Consider the following 17,057-nt stretch of genomic DNA (forward strand, 5'->3'; position numbering starts at 1 on the left):
CACTGAAAATCACCGTCCCTGATGTGCAGCTACAAGGCTTAATAAAAATAGTTCCCTCCCCTCTCCTGCACATTAGGAACACAGGAAGCTGCCTTACCAGGTCATTGGTCCATCTATACCAGTGTTTCCCAAACTTTGGTCTCCAGCTGTTTTTGAACTACAATTCCCATCATCCATGACCACTGGTCTTGCTAGCTAGGGATGATGGGAGTTGTAGTCCAAAAACAGCTGGAGACCCAAGTTTGGGAAACCCTGGTCTATACTATATGGGCAGCAGCTCTCCAGGTTTTCAGACAAGTTTCTCCTTGCCCTGGCTCGAGTTTTCAGGGATTTACCTTATTGTCTTTATTGATTGATTGGTTTCTTTAAAAAAAATCGCTCTCCACTACATGTGGAGGCAGTTCACAAACAAAATAATGATATTTGAGCTTTTTCTGAGAGAAACGTACAGCTTTCATACTAAGAGAAGAGCCTCCATCTTTTGTAAGAGGCTATTGCACTTACTTTAATCTTGCTTTTCTCTCGCCTCACTGCCGCCTTGCTCCTCCTTGCCTAAGCCTCACTGCTGGTCTTTGGACATGGCCCAGCTTTGTGGCTCAACCCTCACCCATATACAAGCTTAATACTGCTAATTGTGCTAATCATCACATTGTGATTATGTAAAGTCTCACCAGGGGCTGTAATTAATGAATTAAAGCAAATCAAGTAATGTAGCTACATGTTACACATTAAGCATAAGCTGTAGTCTGGCCAAGGGATTCTTGAGAAATTTGTTCTTCACAAATTCCAATGTGAATTGACATGATCTGCATCTTCTGGACCAACATGTGCCAGAATGTAATTATCTCTTCAGGTTTTTCACGCCTCTGAATTTTGCAAATGGAGTCCTGAGCTCAAGAAACATACCAAAACAAGTATTTTAGGAGAAAATACATTCAGAAATGTGTAGTTTGAGAGAAAATGTCTATAAATGCATGTTTTGTGAGAAAATACATTCAAAAATACATATTTAAATATGTATCAAATGTGTATTTTTAAAATCCACAGGTTAATTTGGAAATGGGACAGAATGGACTTAGAATGAAGACATAGAAAGCTGACATGGGCTGAGAATGGACTGATCTGTTTAATCCTGAGTAAAGGTATCTTAAATGATTAGCAAACAAGCTTGTTGGTTTTGTGGATGTTATATTTAAAGCACATTGCTTTAATGTAGCAACTCAGCATCTGATTCCCTCCCCCCCCCTAACTGTTTAAAGGTACCCCTGCCCGTACGGGCCAGTCTTGACAGACTCTAGGGTTGTGCGCTCATCTCACTCTATAGGCCGGGAGCCAGTGCTGTCCGCAGACACTTCCGGGTCACGTGGCCAGCGTGACAAGCTGCATCTGGCGAGCCAGCGCAGCACACGGAACGCCGTTTACCTTCCCGCTGGTAAGCAGTCCCTATTTATCTACTTGCACCCGGGGGTGCTTTCGAACTGCTAGGTTGGCAGGCGCTGGGACCGAACGACGGGAGCACACCCCGCCACGGGGATTTGAACCGCCAACCATGCGATCGGCAAGTCCTAGGCGCTGAGGTTTTACCCACAGCGCCACCCGCGTCCCCTCTTAACTGTTTAAGGAAACAACAAAAGATGAAATCAGAACATCAAAAAAACTGGGAAACCAGACTTCAAGGTAGATAAATCAGCTATGTTTTGTTGTTGTTGTTGTTGTTGTTATACTGTGTCACTTAATGCAAAATGGACTTCAACAAACCACAAATACCATTTCTAATATACTTATGTTAATCATTGTAAGCACCACCAACAAAGCCCCATTTTAAGCAACATCTAAAATGGACTCAGGGTTCACATTTAGGAATTAACAACCACAATATTAACCACTGGTTGATAAAAGATGTTAAATCAACCAGTGGTTAATGCAAATTCTACTGTAAACACACTATCCAATCCAAATCTTTTTTACGGTCATAGACCAGCATAAGATAAAAACACATAAAACATGTCAACCAAACCTTCAGTTTTAGACCTGCTGTGTGGCACATACCATCCTCTGATGTATGTCAATCATAGCAGCACAATATCTGGCAACTGAATATGTTATATCAGGATTTATATCTTGGAGCAGTAAGGAGATATAGAATTGCCCTGTGTGTCCTGGAAATTTGTGTATTATTAATCCATATTATAGTGATGTATGGAAGTGAGAGCTGGACCCTAAAGAAGGCTGATCGCCAAAGAATCGATGCTTTTGAATTATGGTGCTGGAGGAGACTTTTGAGAGTCCCATGGACTGCAAGAAGATCAAACCTATCCATTCTTAAGGAAATCAGCCCTGAGTGCTCACTGGAAGGGCAGATAGTGAAGCTGAGGCTCCAATACTTTGGCCACCTCATGAGAAGAGAAGACTCCCTGGAAAAGACCCTGATGTTGGGAAAGATTGAGGGCACAAGGAGAAGGGGACAACAGAGGACGAGATAGTTGGACTGTGTTCTCGAAGCTACTAACATGAGTTTGACCAAACTGCGGGAGGCAATGGAAGACAGGAGTGCCTGGCGTGCTCTGGTCCATGGGGTCATGAAGAGTCGGACATGACTAAATGACTAAACAACAACAATCCATATTAATATGTATGCCCAACTTGAGCCTTAGATATTTAAATAAATTAATGCATAAACAGAAGCATTGTAGTAAGTCAGTATCTGAAAGATCTGTTTCAGAATTATTTTACTTCATGCAGTGTTGAAATTCTTAGATTTCATCCTGCCAGATCTATCAATTCCTCGAGCATGGTTTTATCCAAAACCCGAGGGCTAGGCTTCATGTGCAGATGGGTATTATTTAATTAAGGAAATGGGCACTTTGTCGTAAAACTTTACTCATTCTGAATCAATCCTATCTGGGCCTGTTGGCTTGTCAAATAAATAAAAATTGTCTGGTTCAGGGCGATCATATGGCAAGTGCATCTTTTTGGCCAGAATGAGTGTTTTCACATTCCTTGGATACACTGCCGACTTCTTATTAAGTTACATCTGGGAGGAAAATGACAACAGTTGTTAAACCTGAAGGCACATATTTGCAAGTAATGTGGTTTTATGATCGCTTCAAGGTTAAATACATTGATTTTTTTAAAAAAAAATACTCTGAATGTCTGGCCATGTGTTGGGTTGTGGTCCAATGATGAATCTTTGTTGTATCACTTGCACTTGCATTAGCAGCATCCAGCGCTATCTGCCAACCAATGGCCAGATGGTGTGAGGAATTGACATTAAGTACATTCCCCAAGGCCGAGCATATAAACTCACTCTGCATGCTTCTTGGACATTAAACACAGCTGGGATACACATCACAACACTTGTAGTTCAAAGACATCCAGCTTTACCATGTGGGAAGGAAGGGACCCTGCCCAAAGATAAGCCTGGAGTAGAGTTAGCTAAATGAAACTCCTCTCATCAGACATTCTCCCTCTCTCCATATCATAGGACTCCCTCCCAGAAAGCACACAGTAAATGTTGGCCAAAAACAAAACAAAAAAACCCAAGTGGAGAAAGTGCTCTTTGTTCTCTGAGCTCCAGTGTGATAACAGTTTGATAGGACAGAAATATCACTCTGGTGGTGATACTTATCTGTAAGCAGTAAACAAATATTTGGCACAGCAATTCCATGAATCAAATGGAAAACGCTCCACATTTTGCGCTTTGTCAGAAATAATAAATCAAGTTGCACCATATTGTAATTCAATTATTAGAGAAATGAAGTAATAACCAGATTGGAAACTGGGGGGAAAGCCTGGTGTCACTGAAGACTAACTTTTATGCACCTGATGTGAAATGCATTCATTGGTTAGGGCCATTGGCCAAACTGGACAATATTCATGACTCTCCTGTGTTATTATTTTAAAGTTCAGATCAGCAGCAGGGAGGAGAATTCTGATGGAGAAATGGCTCTGGAGGTCATGCTTAACCCTTTCCCTCTGCAGTTTCCCCACATAAATCTACTCGCTCCCCCACAAAGTGCTATGTGCCCAATGAGCAATATACTAGTACTTCTGTGGTGCCAATTTTCTTCTTCTTCTTTGGCAATCACTTTGCCAAGTAAGATTGTCTTCCATAAACATGGTTTTATCAGTGAGTCCATAAGTGGAGACCAATTGTGGATCCACACGTCTTTCCACAGTGGGGACATAGGTTTCCAGGCGGGAGTTGATCATGGCCTTCCTCTTAGCACGTTTCTCCCTTTCGTCCTGAGTTTGAGCGTCTTCAAAACCCATGACACCTTTGGTAAAGTTGTCGTCTGCCAATATGTTTTGCCCCATAGGGCAGATATCAGCTTTGGAGGGAAGTTTGTGTCAGGAGAATGGCACTAGGAAAAGGTTAAATATCCTACCCTCAGTGCTGCTGTCCTCATTATAGCCAACCCCCCCCCCCCACTCTCCTGTGGTTGTGTGGTTGCTCTGAAACACACACACATAAGAAATCCCATCACAGTCCTCTGAGCATGTTGTCTACTTTGGGTCTTAGTTAACATGTTATCAAGTCAGTGGAATTATTTCCTAAATGTCATACCTGTTCAGAAAGAAACTAAGTTTTTATATTATTAAAGAAACAGATCCAAAAAACATGGAAACTTTGACGATGCAATGAATTCCAGGTAATCTTTGCTTACATTATAAGTTCCAGAAAGGGAAATAATTTAGAGATGTTTTAGGTTCACCAACAGGCAAAATAGGAAATTAAGCTCCTATGAATCCCACAGAATTTGGTATTTGTAAATGAACCTATTGATCCAAGCTAAGGAAAATGTGTACTCAACAACCAATCGCTGGTCAGAAATTGTTCCTCTAAAAGGAATGTTGATATAGACAGTGTAATTGTACTCTACAGTGAGACCTATTCATGCAAAGTACGGTCACATACAAGGGCTGCTGCATTGCCACAATCCAGCTAGTTCCCATTTAGTGCTTGCCACAGTAGAGCTCCAGTACAAGAACATTATAGGAATTTACTGGTCAGTGGAAGCAACTATTCCCCCTCTTCTTTTTATTTAAAAAAGTTAAGAATTCAGGAAACAATGAAGGACTTGAACAATATTAGGCAACCATTTCCAGAGGGGTAACTGTCTTAGCCTGTTGCAAGAAAAAGAACAAAAAGCCTTTTGGCGCCTTAAAGGCTAGCACATGCATTATGACACAATCCATTTCATCAGGTGCATGAACCCACCAAAAAAGCAAAAAATGCAAAACTGAAGCAAGTCCTACCCTAAACTTTATATTGTTCCATTGATCAACATGGAAGCTTTAGCTCTAGCACGCAGATGGAACAAGATGGCGGCGCAAGCACTTGCAGCGGCTCGGCACTCCGAAGACCGGTATTTTTGATTTTCGTTGTTGTGTATACTGTGTATATACGGACAATGACAATAAATTTATCTATAACATGTGGCAGTGCTAAAACCCCCACCCCTCAAAAAAAATCTGCAGAAATGATAGGATACTTTTGAAACAACCAAGAAAACAGGAACAGATCAAAATTAGATATGCATATTAATCCAGCTAAAATCCATGAAGTTAATATTTTGCTATGGATAATGTTTAGTCTACCACGATTAACATTTAGAATATAAGTTGCCCAGTTTTTCATTTAAGTTATTAATGTTTGTCATAACCTAATGCCTCAATCCTGAGCTTAAGCAAGATGTTTTGCCTTCATTGCCATGATTGCAGTTCTATATCATAAGAAAGATCAGTTAAATAACAGTTGTATCCAATCTCCACCCATACCGCAGAGCAATTTTTGTAATTGTCTTTTTAAATAGAAATGGAATGCAATTAAAATAATGTAGCCCCCTAAGGTGAAGTGGCTCTCACTGCTCTAGATATAGCAATGCTGGCATTAGGAATTAAGAGATTTCAGAAGAAACATGTCAGTAGCTATTTTGTTATGTGAGAGGCCAGAAGATCCTGCAAATATTTTAGCAAGACCCACGCTTTGCATTGTTTAAATTATACAGTCACTTCTTGCTGCTGCAATGCAAGCGTTCAAATTCTTACAGTACTGCAGATTGTTAAACTGATTGAGTCAATATCTTTGTCATTAGCCTTCAGTAATGATTCATTATGTCAGCTGGTGATCTGCTGAAAACTACTTTCGTGGTTTTTAAAAAATCATTCTTCACCAACCAATGAGAAAAGAAATTTAGTTCAAATGCAAAGGGAAGAGGAAAATTGTGGTGATATACTCAAGGATGGGTTTTCTGGTGTTCTGTTGGGTTTCTGATGTTCTGTTGGGTAGCCAATGAGTATTTGTGAGGGTCCTTTCTTTCATTCTACAAATCTGTTGGACACCACAGCCTTTCTAGGTGTGCCTCCTTCCTGGAAAACCTTATTATGTCCTCTGCAAGATTTTCCTGTAAACCAGGAAGGCTGGAAGGCTGCCAACTAAGTGTCTAGCATCTGTCTGGATATTTTTAAAGGGGGGGGAGGAAGATCTTCCTTTAAAAATAAAATCAACAAGGATACTAGTCTTAGGTTCTCATTAGCTGGACTCCCTGGTTTCCTGCAGTCCAATTAAAGTACAGGGAAAGACCTCAAGAGGTAACTGGTGTGTTATTGTTTTCTTACAAAGCACAGACAAACAAGGAGGCTACATGGCAGGGGAGGAATGTTTAATGGGAAGAAAAATGCACACATCACTCTCGCAAAATTAAGACAAGCTCAACCCCACCCCCACCAAATTATAAAGAAATTCTAAAGCGTCCTGAGAATGAGGTGGAAAAACAGAAGCAAAAATAAATGCAAAAATGGTCCAAGAAACTGAAGAACAGATTTCAGCACCACAGCATTCATTTCCACCTTTGGAGACATTGTGATGACTGGAAAGTTGGATCTGCCAGAGGTACACAGCCAGGCTTCTTGTGATGGCATGACAGAATGATTGATTGTACTGCCTTTGTTTGCCACTTTATACAAAAAATAATAATTCTCAAAGTGACTTAACAACAGAATGAAATACAAACCAAATCAACTAAAAAAAACCATAAAAAAGAATTGCATACAAAATGAAAATTTCCTAAAAGTGCCCATCCAAAAGTATGTTAAGAAGGACAAAACCTACCCCACCCCACCATAAACCTTGCAACCTTATTGTTAAGGGTGGACAAGGAATCAAATTACAGTGGTACCTTGGGTTACAGACGCTTCAGGTTACAGATGATTCAGGTTACAGACTCCGCTAACCCAGGAATAGTACCTCGGGTTAAGAACTTTACTTCAGGATAAGAACAGAAATCGTGTGGCGGCAGCGCGGTGGCAGTGGGAGGCCCCATTAGCTAAAGTGTTACCTCAGGTTAAGAACAGTTTCAGGTTAAGAACAGACCTCCGGAACGAATTAAGTACTTAACCCGAGGTACCACTGTAATGATAATAATAATTCCGGTGCTTATTATGATTCAAAGAAGAGGGGAAATAGTGCATCTATGAACAAAGAGGTCCCTTTGCTGGTATTAAGTATGGGAGGGCAGCATTGTGGTGTAGGTGCTGCCTCTGACTATCACATATGCATTAGAATGGGTACAGAGAGCTCCTGTGCATATTCAACTTTTAGCAAGTGTGCAACATAGGAGAAGACTGAAAGAAATAATGGGAGGACATGGAGACTGGGTGAAGAGGGAAGTAAAGGTTTGTTGAGGAAATGGAAAAAGCAGGAGGAAAAGAAAAACGAGAATGGAGCTAAAGGAGAAGAGGCTGGAGTGAAGAGAAAGAAACAGAAGCAGCCGTGCCCAGTTTTCAGCCAGATGGAAATTGTTGCATGCAGCTCTTTGGGGTTTAAGAAGATTGATCATCCTTGAGCAGAACACATAAAAATAAAATAGAAGTAGGAAAAAACCCTACTCCCTTACTAATAATGTAACAAAGCACACATATCCTCCAATCCCCAAAAAACAGCAATAACAGTGCTATGAAAATGAAACATGCCAGCAGGCCCAATTCAACAGGCCAAACTATTGTTGCTTTCCTCGTGGCCAGTTGTTGTAGAAATAGTTCTGACCCAGCTGTTTCTTTCTTTATTTTCTCCACTTACAGACTGCTCTGTGGGGGAGAGAAAAAAGAATTTGTCACAGTGGCCAACAGCAAGTCATCTGCGAAGTCTGTTTCAGTGACAGAAGGCAGATTGTTGCTCCCTCTCCCATTGTGTGGGCCTCTGCTTCTTTTCATCAAGGTAGACATCTCTGGAATGTCAGGATTAAAATATGCAGGAGGTCATTTCGTTTCCAGCCACCGCTGCCCAGTGAATCTGTGCACTTCATCTTAATATGGCTTCTTTCCTTTTATTCAGCTGAAAGGCATCTAAGATAAGTAGCATACTTTGTCCGATCTGCTGAAGTACTTAGCCAAATCCTTTTGCACATTTGAAGCAGTTGCATTTCAAACAACAACAACAACAACAACTTTGGTCCTCTTCGCAACATTCATTTTAATCTCAGAAGACTTCCCTGGATCTTGATACAAACAGATTTTAATCTGTACAGTGGTGCCTTGGGTTACAGACGCTTCAGGTTACAGATGCTTCAGGTTGCAGACCCCGCTAACCCAGAAATAGTACCTCGGGTTAAGAACTTTGCTTCAGGATGAGAACAGAAACCGTGCAGCGGCAGCACGGCAGCAGCGGGAGGCCCCATTAGCTAAAGCGGTGCTTCAGGTTAAGAACAGTTTCAGGTCAAGAATGGACCTCCAGAACGAATTAAGTTCTTAACTCGAGGTACCACTGTATATCTAAGGGCCCAATTTTATGACTTTCTGTACAAGCCAATGAATGCTTTGCCCTTGCATTGCTGCACTCTGCATGAGGTAGAGTAGGGTTGGGGAGCCTCAGGCCTATGTGCCACATCTGACACACAACCCCCAGCCTCTCTGTCTATCCCTCAGGACTCTCTCCAGGCCACACCCTTCACCAGCCCAGCTTTGCCTCCTCCTTGGATGTTTTTGCCTGGCTGGAATGTGTCCTTGAACTCTGATAATGCCTCTTGCTTGGCTGGAAGGAGGGAAGTGTGAATGAACAAGCCTTCTGTTCAGAGATCAAATTTGCATTTGCTGCTCCAGCCATTTTTGCCTCTGGCTCTGCCCATCAAAAAGCCGTCCACCCCCAAAAGTTGCCAACAAGGGAATGTGGCCCTTGCTTGGACTGAAAAAGTGTCCCCAATTCTGCTGTAGAAGCTGAGTAAGTCTTTACTACCGGGTTGACTGGGAGCAACATGCAAGCTGTTCCGAGATTCTCAAAGGAAGAGAAGGCAAGAAGCACGCAAACATCAAAAAATGGATGTTATATCAGCCCTTCAGAGATGGCATAGCTGGTTAAGTGGTAGGCCGTCATGTTTGGCAGCGGCTATAAAGCATTTGGGCTGCTGGGCTGCCACTTGGTTGAACAAGCATATCACTTTAACAGGGCCATGGAAGGAACTGGTAGGAGAAACCACAACTGCCTTGTCTCCTGCTGCATTTGGAGATTTAAAGTTGTATGCCCGCTGTCTTGTTTTCAATCTGGCTGGCAACCCTATAAAGCAGGCATTCAGAGGGCTCTGCAATTATATAAACACTAGGACATATTTAAAAAATCAGCAGTTTTAAACGCAACATCACATAGACTAACAGTTCCCCCCAACCCAAAATAGTAATATTCCTATGAATATATGATGAAAAATGGTTTTGAGAAAGTAGGGTTGCCATATTTCAAAGAGTTGAGATCCAGAAAGTTGTTGAGCTTTCTTTAGTTTAGCCCAAAGTTGTTGAGCTATTTTTAAGAAAAGTTGGCAAAACAATGATGTTTCTGAGCTATTGGGGGGGGGGGCAGCAAAGACGACACTGCTGACATGGGTTGACATTTTCCAGGATATTGTGTGTGTGTGTGTGTGTGTGTGCGCGCGCGCTGATTTCTGCCCTGACACTGTAGTTGTAGTCCAACATCAGGAGGCAATTCCCTGTTCTATATTTCTTAAGGCTGTTTTCGTTTGCTTGTTTTAGGTTTTCCCCCCACCCATGATTTTAATCATACATTATTAGAAAACTTGAAACCCTTCTTCCTTATGTACAATCACATCAAGATTTTGATTCATTTATCTCCATTCATGTTTGATACTAAGGTAGGCTATCTTTTACAAGTAGACCTTAGTTTGATCAGGCCACAAAGAATAAACAAACACTGAACTTTGACTGGATGATTTAGTAGCTAAATATGTCAATAGACTTGATATATAGTCATTCTAAAGCCAATACAAGTAACAGTAAAGTATATATCCTCCAGCTGTGTGCATCATGGGTTTTGGCAAGCAAGCCATGCAAACAGAACAGCAAAATGAATAAAAATGGGTTTTTGTTTGTTTGTGTGTGTGTGTGTGTGTGTGTGTGTGTGTGTTTAAAAAAACCAATTTAAAAACACCACAGAAAATAACAGCACATAAATTTAAAAACAATACAAGGATACCCATGACAGTTGGGAAAGCTTTTTGGAACAAAAACCTCCTCATTTGTTTTCTGAAGGTGCAGACAATGGGCACCTGATATATATTGACAGGAACGCTGTTCCATGTGGCTGGGGCAGCCATACTGAAAGTCCTAGTCTGAGTTAAAAAGGTAAAGGTACCCCTGCCCATACGGGCCAGTCTTGCCAGACTCTAGGGTTGTGCGCTCATCTCACTCTATAGGCCGGGAGCCAGCACTGTCCGCAGACACTTCCGGGTCACGTGGCCAGCGTGACAAGCTGCATCTGGCGAGCCAGCGCAGCACACGGAACGCCGTTTACCTTCCCGCTGGTAAGCAGTCCCTATTTATCTACTTGCACCCGGGGGTGCTTTTGAACTGCTAGGTTGGCAGGCGCTGGGACCGAACAACGGAAGCGCACCCCGCCGCGGGGATTCGAACCGCCGACCATGCGATCGGCAAGTCCTAGGCGCTGAGGTTTTACCCACAGTGCCACCCGCGTCCCTGTAGTCTGAGTTACTGGGAAACGAACTTCTGATTTCCTTGAAACTTGCAACAGATGCTCTGCTGTTGACCACAGTGACCTAAGTGGTATGTAAAAGAATAAGGTGATCTCTTGCTTCCATGATTTTCCAATAAAGGTAGGACCTCCAACCAAATGTTACAATGTGCAGGGCTGCTGTTCACTATTTTAGTCAGTAAGGCATGGCTTCTTCCACAATATTCCCCATTCCACACATTTTCCAGTCTCTTGCCCTGGTTGGTGAGGGGAGAGTTTGTTTGTTTCCTTCTGTTAGGTTTGACCCACCAAGCCTGATGATCATTCCCATGTGTGTGCAGGTTATATGAATTTGGTTGCATAAGCAATAGCACTCATCTGTGAACTCGAGAAACTGAAAAAAAAAATTCCTTCCAGTAGCACCTTAAAGACCAACTAAGTTAGTTCTTGGTATGAGCTTTCGTGTGCATGCACACTTCTTCAGATACTTCTTCAGATACTTCTTTGAGAAACTGAGAGAGAGAGAGAAAAATCACTACTGTTATGTAGAACAAGAAAAAGAACCACAAATGCAGCTATTTCCAGTGTTTTTCAATATATTGTAAACCCATTTATCAAGCTGTATGAGGAAGTAAATCACAATAAGGTAATCTCTTGATTGGTTGGAAAGAACACGAGTCAACACCTGTGTGTGCCTTCAGATAAAAGAACATATTTCATTCAGTTGTCTTCAAAAGAGGTATGCATCAGAGTTCTTAAGGAAATCCAGCTGTAGCATTTTGTGAATATACTAGACATAATAGGATGATTTCACAGGGCTGCAGAGTTTTGCACTTTGAAACAATTACCAAAAGCCCAGACAAGTACATTAATAACTCCAAATCAGAGTTTAGCAAATCAGCAATCAGTGCTGCAGCACTGCCAGCAATCGTCCTGCAGCATACTGCACTAACTGCAGCTTCAGGATCAAGCACAAGGGAAGCCCCACATGGAGCACACTGCAATAATCCAATCTTGATGGTGCCAATGCATGAACGATGGTGGCAAGACTTTCCCGGTCCAGGAATGGCCATAGCTGTCAAACCCGTTACGGTTGGTAAAGGCACTTCTAGCCACTGAGGCTACCTGAGCCGAAAGCACCCCCAAACTGTGAACCTGCTCCTTCAGGGGGAGTGCAACCCTATCCAGGCTAGGCAAATATCCAGTTTCTTGGACACAGGAACTACTCACCTAGACTGAGTAGAACCCGAGCACATCTTGATAGAAGAAGAAGAAGAAGAGTTTGGATTTGATATCCCGCCTTTCACTCCCCTTCAGGAGTCTCAAAGCGGCTAACATTCTCCTTTCCCTTCCTCCCCCACAACAAACACTCTGTGAGGTGAGTGGGGCTGAGAGACTTCAGAGAAGTGTGACTGGCCCAAGGTCACCCAGCAGCTGCATGTGGAGGAGCGGGGAAGCGGACCCGGTTCCCCAGATTATGAGACTACCGCTCTTAACCACTACACCACACTGACTCTCAGCTTGTTTTTCCTAATCCATTTCAGGACTGGGTCCAGGCAATGGTCCAAGGACTGCACAGCCTCTCCTGATTCAGATGTTCTCAATAAATAGAGCTGAAGGTCATCAGGATAGCACCTCACCCCAAAACACCTAATGACCACCACTCCCAATGGCTCCATGCAGGTATTAAATAGCACTCGAGATGCGGCACCCCATGATATAGCTGCCAGGAGGCCGAAAGGCACTTTCCCAGTGCTACTCTCTGGACCCAGCCCTGAAGGTAGGATTGGAACCACTGTAATACAGTTTTTCCAATTCCCATTCCCTGGAGCTGGTCCAAGAGGATAGCATGTTCAATGGTATCAAACGCTGATGAGAGATGAAGCAGGAGGAATGTTGCACTCCCCTGTCCCACTCTCTGCAAAATCCACCAGGGCGACTAAAGCCAACTCAGTTTCATGCCCAGGCCTAAAACTAGATGGATCTAAATAATTGTCAGGGGCTGGCTGGATGAGGGGGAGTGGCAGGAGCCTTCCATCCAGGAGCCCCCCAGGGAGGACAGGGAATATTACGACTTAAACTCCAGGTCTTGATGGTGGGACTGTTGAGATTTCCATTCCACCTTAAGTGGAACTGTTGCGTGTCACATGTCTGTTTACATTCCAGCACAGCTTGCTGGGAACTTCTGTTGTGTGTATAGCTTTTGCTTTTCCCTGTGTCTCTGAGAAGACACAGAGAGAGAGAGAGAGACGACATATTTCTTTGTCCTGATTTATGATTAATAAATCTGTAGTTGTAGTATACTTTCACAAGCCTCACGCCTATTCTGTGTGTGCAGTTCAATCTGCTGATAGTGTGCCCTGGCTTTGAAGCCCGGGTCGCTGATTTACGTTGAAGCAGAGGCCGATGGGTCTTCGCAGCGGGACAGCTGGAAGGAGGCGGCCCAGCTGGGGCTAGCCAGCTGGCCTTTGCAGCCCTCTGCATGTCGACAAGGACAATAGAGAGGAGGCTGGGGAAGGGACGAGCTGGGAGATGCTAGAAGCAGGAGATTGGAGCAATCAAGGGGGGCTCAGAAGAAGAAGGCCCTTCCAGGACAGGGCTGGAGGCTGTCTCATTGTGAGCACAGACAAGGAAGAATCAGAGGATACACCTGACATCCTGCAGTAGGATGGTCTCAGTCCTGTTGGCTCTCCTTCTTTCACACCTCACTCCAGGAGAGTCTTGCATGTTGCCGAACTAAGTTGTACAAAGAGTAAATCCATTCGAATCAGTGGACTTGACTAACCTCAATCTATCAATTTCAATTAATCTGCTCTCAGAGTGACTTAGCTGAATGTAACCCATTGGCTGAAGAACACTGTGAGCATGTAGAAAGCTGATATTGGCTCAATGTAGATTTGCAGTTATTGACTCACTGCAAAGAGTTTTCCAGAGAAAGAAAGAAACAAAGAAAAACTACACGGGGCTGCTGAAGGCTAACCATGCCAGCTTCAACTTATCAGATGAACTTGCATTTTTGCAGGTTTTCTGCTTGACTTGAATGCGTTTGTTGAATCCTGGCAGAATCAGTGCATTTTCTCTTAACAAGCATGTCAATATTAGCAGAGCAATGACCACTGAGTCTCATCATTTTCCATGGAAAGTGATTCTCCTGGTATGTGGTATTTATATTATTTTTCACAACAACAAAGAATTGAAAAGTTACTCATCTGTGGAATAAAACAAGATCTTGTACTCAGTCCAATGGCATTTTAAAATCTGTGTTTAACCATCTGTAGTAGCATAGCATCTCTTCAGAAATCCATTCTTTAATTCTCAAAAGGCTGCTTTATGTGTAAATGGCATGGAAATCACGTATTTCTATAATATAATGCTATTTAAAAACAACAACCTGGAAATGAGAATTCTTGAGAATCCCAATTTCTGTACTGCTAAATTAGCCAACTTGTTTATATCTCAAAAACTAGAAGTAAAATAAAATTACAATTCAGAATGAAATTTCAATTGCTTGGTCAATTGCAAACAAATTAAAAAGAAAACAGCTAGTATTAGTAGCCAACAAAGACTGCAAAAAATAAATGATTTTTTAGGAAGCACAGAGTTGAGAAGAAAGAAGCTATGACAAAGAAAACTATAGTATTATCACTAAGAGAAATACTATTGAGCAGTCTAGATTGGTACCCAAATAATACTTTATTTGGGAGAGATTGTAATAAAAATTAATGTAAACCTTCTTTTTAAAAAATTGTCATCATAGTATCACAACAGGGAACCCATTTGAGCAACTGATTTTTTTTTAATCAATAAACTACTTAGAAGCTTATTTTGGCCTTCAATTGTCTATAAATTAATAAATAATACTAAATTATTATTTTTTTAAGTTTTAAAATGGGGTTATGAGGTTGGGGTAACACCAACAAAAGACCTTTTGGCATCACAACAGGGGACCTACAAAATCAGTCAATGATTTTGTAGGATCTTGGCAGGGGCACAAAACCCTTTTGTGGGCCTGGATATGCTAGTGAACATGCATGTGTGAAAAAGCCTTGCACTCCTCAATTCTAAGGGCTGCATCACATGGTTTGGTTTTCAGATACTGCAGTTTCAGAATCTCCTCTCTAGAATCTCTTCTCCTGGTTTCCTAAGGAGACCATTAATACCTTCTGCATTCTGATGAGAGCAGAAGTAAGGTTGAAATACTCTTTCTTTCATCAGCTTGAGTGTAATAAAGCATGTTTACTAGTTGCTGTGCTTATGGGAGGAATTCAAGGTCACACTAATGTGATTGTTCGGTCAGGGCAAGCATTTCCTGCTGCGTGCTGCTCAGAAGGTGCTCCTGACCGCAAGCCAATTTCAGGGGGTGTGAGGGAGTGGGGGAAAGCCCCATTGCACAAGCGGAAGTCCTTGCACAGGGCTTCTTCTGACAGACCCACTGGTTGAATCCTGCCCTCAGTATCTCAGAAGATGATCATTTGCTCTTTCAGGCACAAGAGCAGGAATGCTTTCTCACCATATCTCCTAAACATGTGTTGGTTGATCTCCATAAAGAATGTGTGGTCCAGATGTTGCTGGACTATAAGTCCCATCATCCTTGACCAGTGGTCAGACTGCTTGTGCTTGATGGGAGTTAAGAGTTCAGCAACATTTGGAGGATTGTGGATTCCCTAATCCAGCCATAGTCCATCCCCTCAACCACAGACCCTCAACTCCCACACACGCCGCTCTCCCACATGTTCCCACATGCTCCCACACTTACTGGTTATTAATTTCAGCACATTCAATTTATAGTACAGCTCCATTTCTAAATCAGAGTCAATGTGAAAAAGATAATCACTTGGTTCCAAGCAAACGGGTTAGGAACAAATTCTGAGATGGGTACGGTACTTGAAATTTTACTGCATGCAAGCTCCTGCTTGTAATTCTGTACTTCACCCAATAAAATCTTGGAGTGGATTATGCTCTTGGGGACTCTGAAAACAGAAGGCGCCATCATAAATTCCCAGACTTCCTTTCAATAGAACTTGGTGTGATGTTTGGCTTTCAGGGAGATCAAAATAAAGGCCACATCTGATCTGGGCAGTGGAATTCACAGCACTTACACTGTTTCAGCACCTTGATATAAGAACTAGGCAAGCCATTGCTAGGTGGGACTGCCATACTCACTGAACAGTAGGGGATGGGGACATGCAATGGTGGAAGCTTGTTATCTTCATGCTCTTCTTGCAAACTTCTCAGAGATGTCTGACTGGCTCCTGTTTGGAAGGTAGTTTTGATTCAGCAAAGCAGTTCTTATCGTCTTGGGTGCATGCCAAAAATAAATACAAAGAGGAAACAAAAAAGAGGCATTAAGAGAAAAGAGTAAAACAATTCTTACCTGATAACTGGAAAGAAGCCATACTGGAAAAAAATCAACCTAGGTCCTTCATTTATTACAGATCTTTGATTTGTTCTTTCAGATGTGTAAAATACTGATCATAATGTTAGCTTTTTTTAAAAAAAAACAGCTGGTGAAGTCAAGGTTCTTATTACACAAAACCAAAGGGATAAATAGCAAGTCTTCTTTTATGCATATTCAATGGATAGCTACTTCTTTTCCTTTGAAACAGAAAATCTCGTGTTGGACTCAGGCTCTGTGATCATTGTGGACAACTTGGGAGTTTCATGCAAAACTTGTCAGTTGTCATACATAAATTTCGCTTCACTTTTCTGAGGAGAAATTAGTATTCCACAGTTTTTAAACCAGCTCATAAAATGCCTTACTAAACCTGTTAACTCTGAGAAGACACAATTAATGTGTTTTCAACAGTTTATTATACAACTAGGAAATTCATGCATATATCTCCAGCTCTTCTACATTGCTATAGAAATGGCTGAATGCATTAATGTGAATGTATAAATGTGACTGAAGGCAAAAGATAATGGCTTGTTGTTGGATGCAGAGTTAGTTATGCTTATAGAAGACACACTATAAACAGTGGGATAGCTTTACAGTGGTACCTCGGTTTAAGAACAGCCCTGTTTATGAACTATTTGGTTTACAAACTCTGCAAAACAGGAAGTAGTGTTCTGGTTAGCGAATTTTACC

This window comes from Podarcis muralis, chromosome 1 (genome assembly GCF_964188315.1).
Source record: "Podarcis muralis chromosome 1, rPodMur119.hap1.1, whole genome shotgun sequence".
Taxonomy (NCBI): domain Eukaryota; kingdom Metazoa; phylum Chordata; class Lepidosauria; order Squamata; family Lacertidae; genus Podarcis; species Podarcis muralis.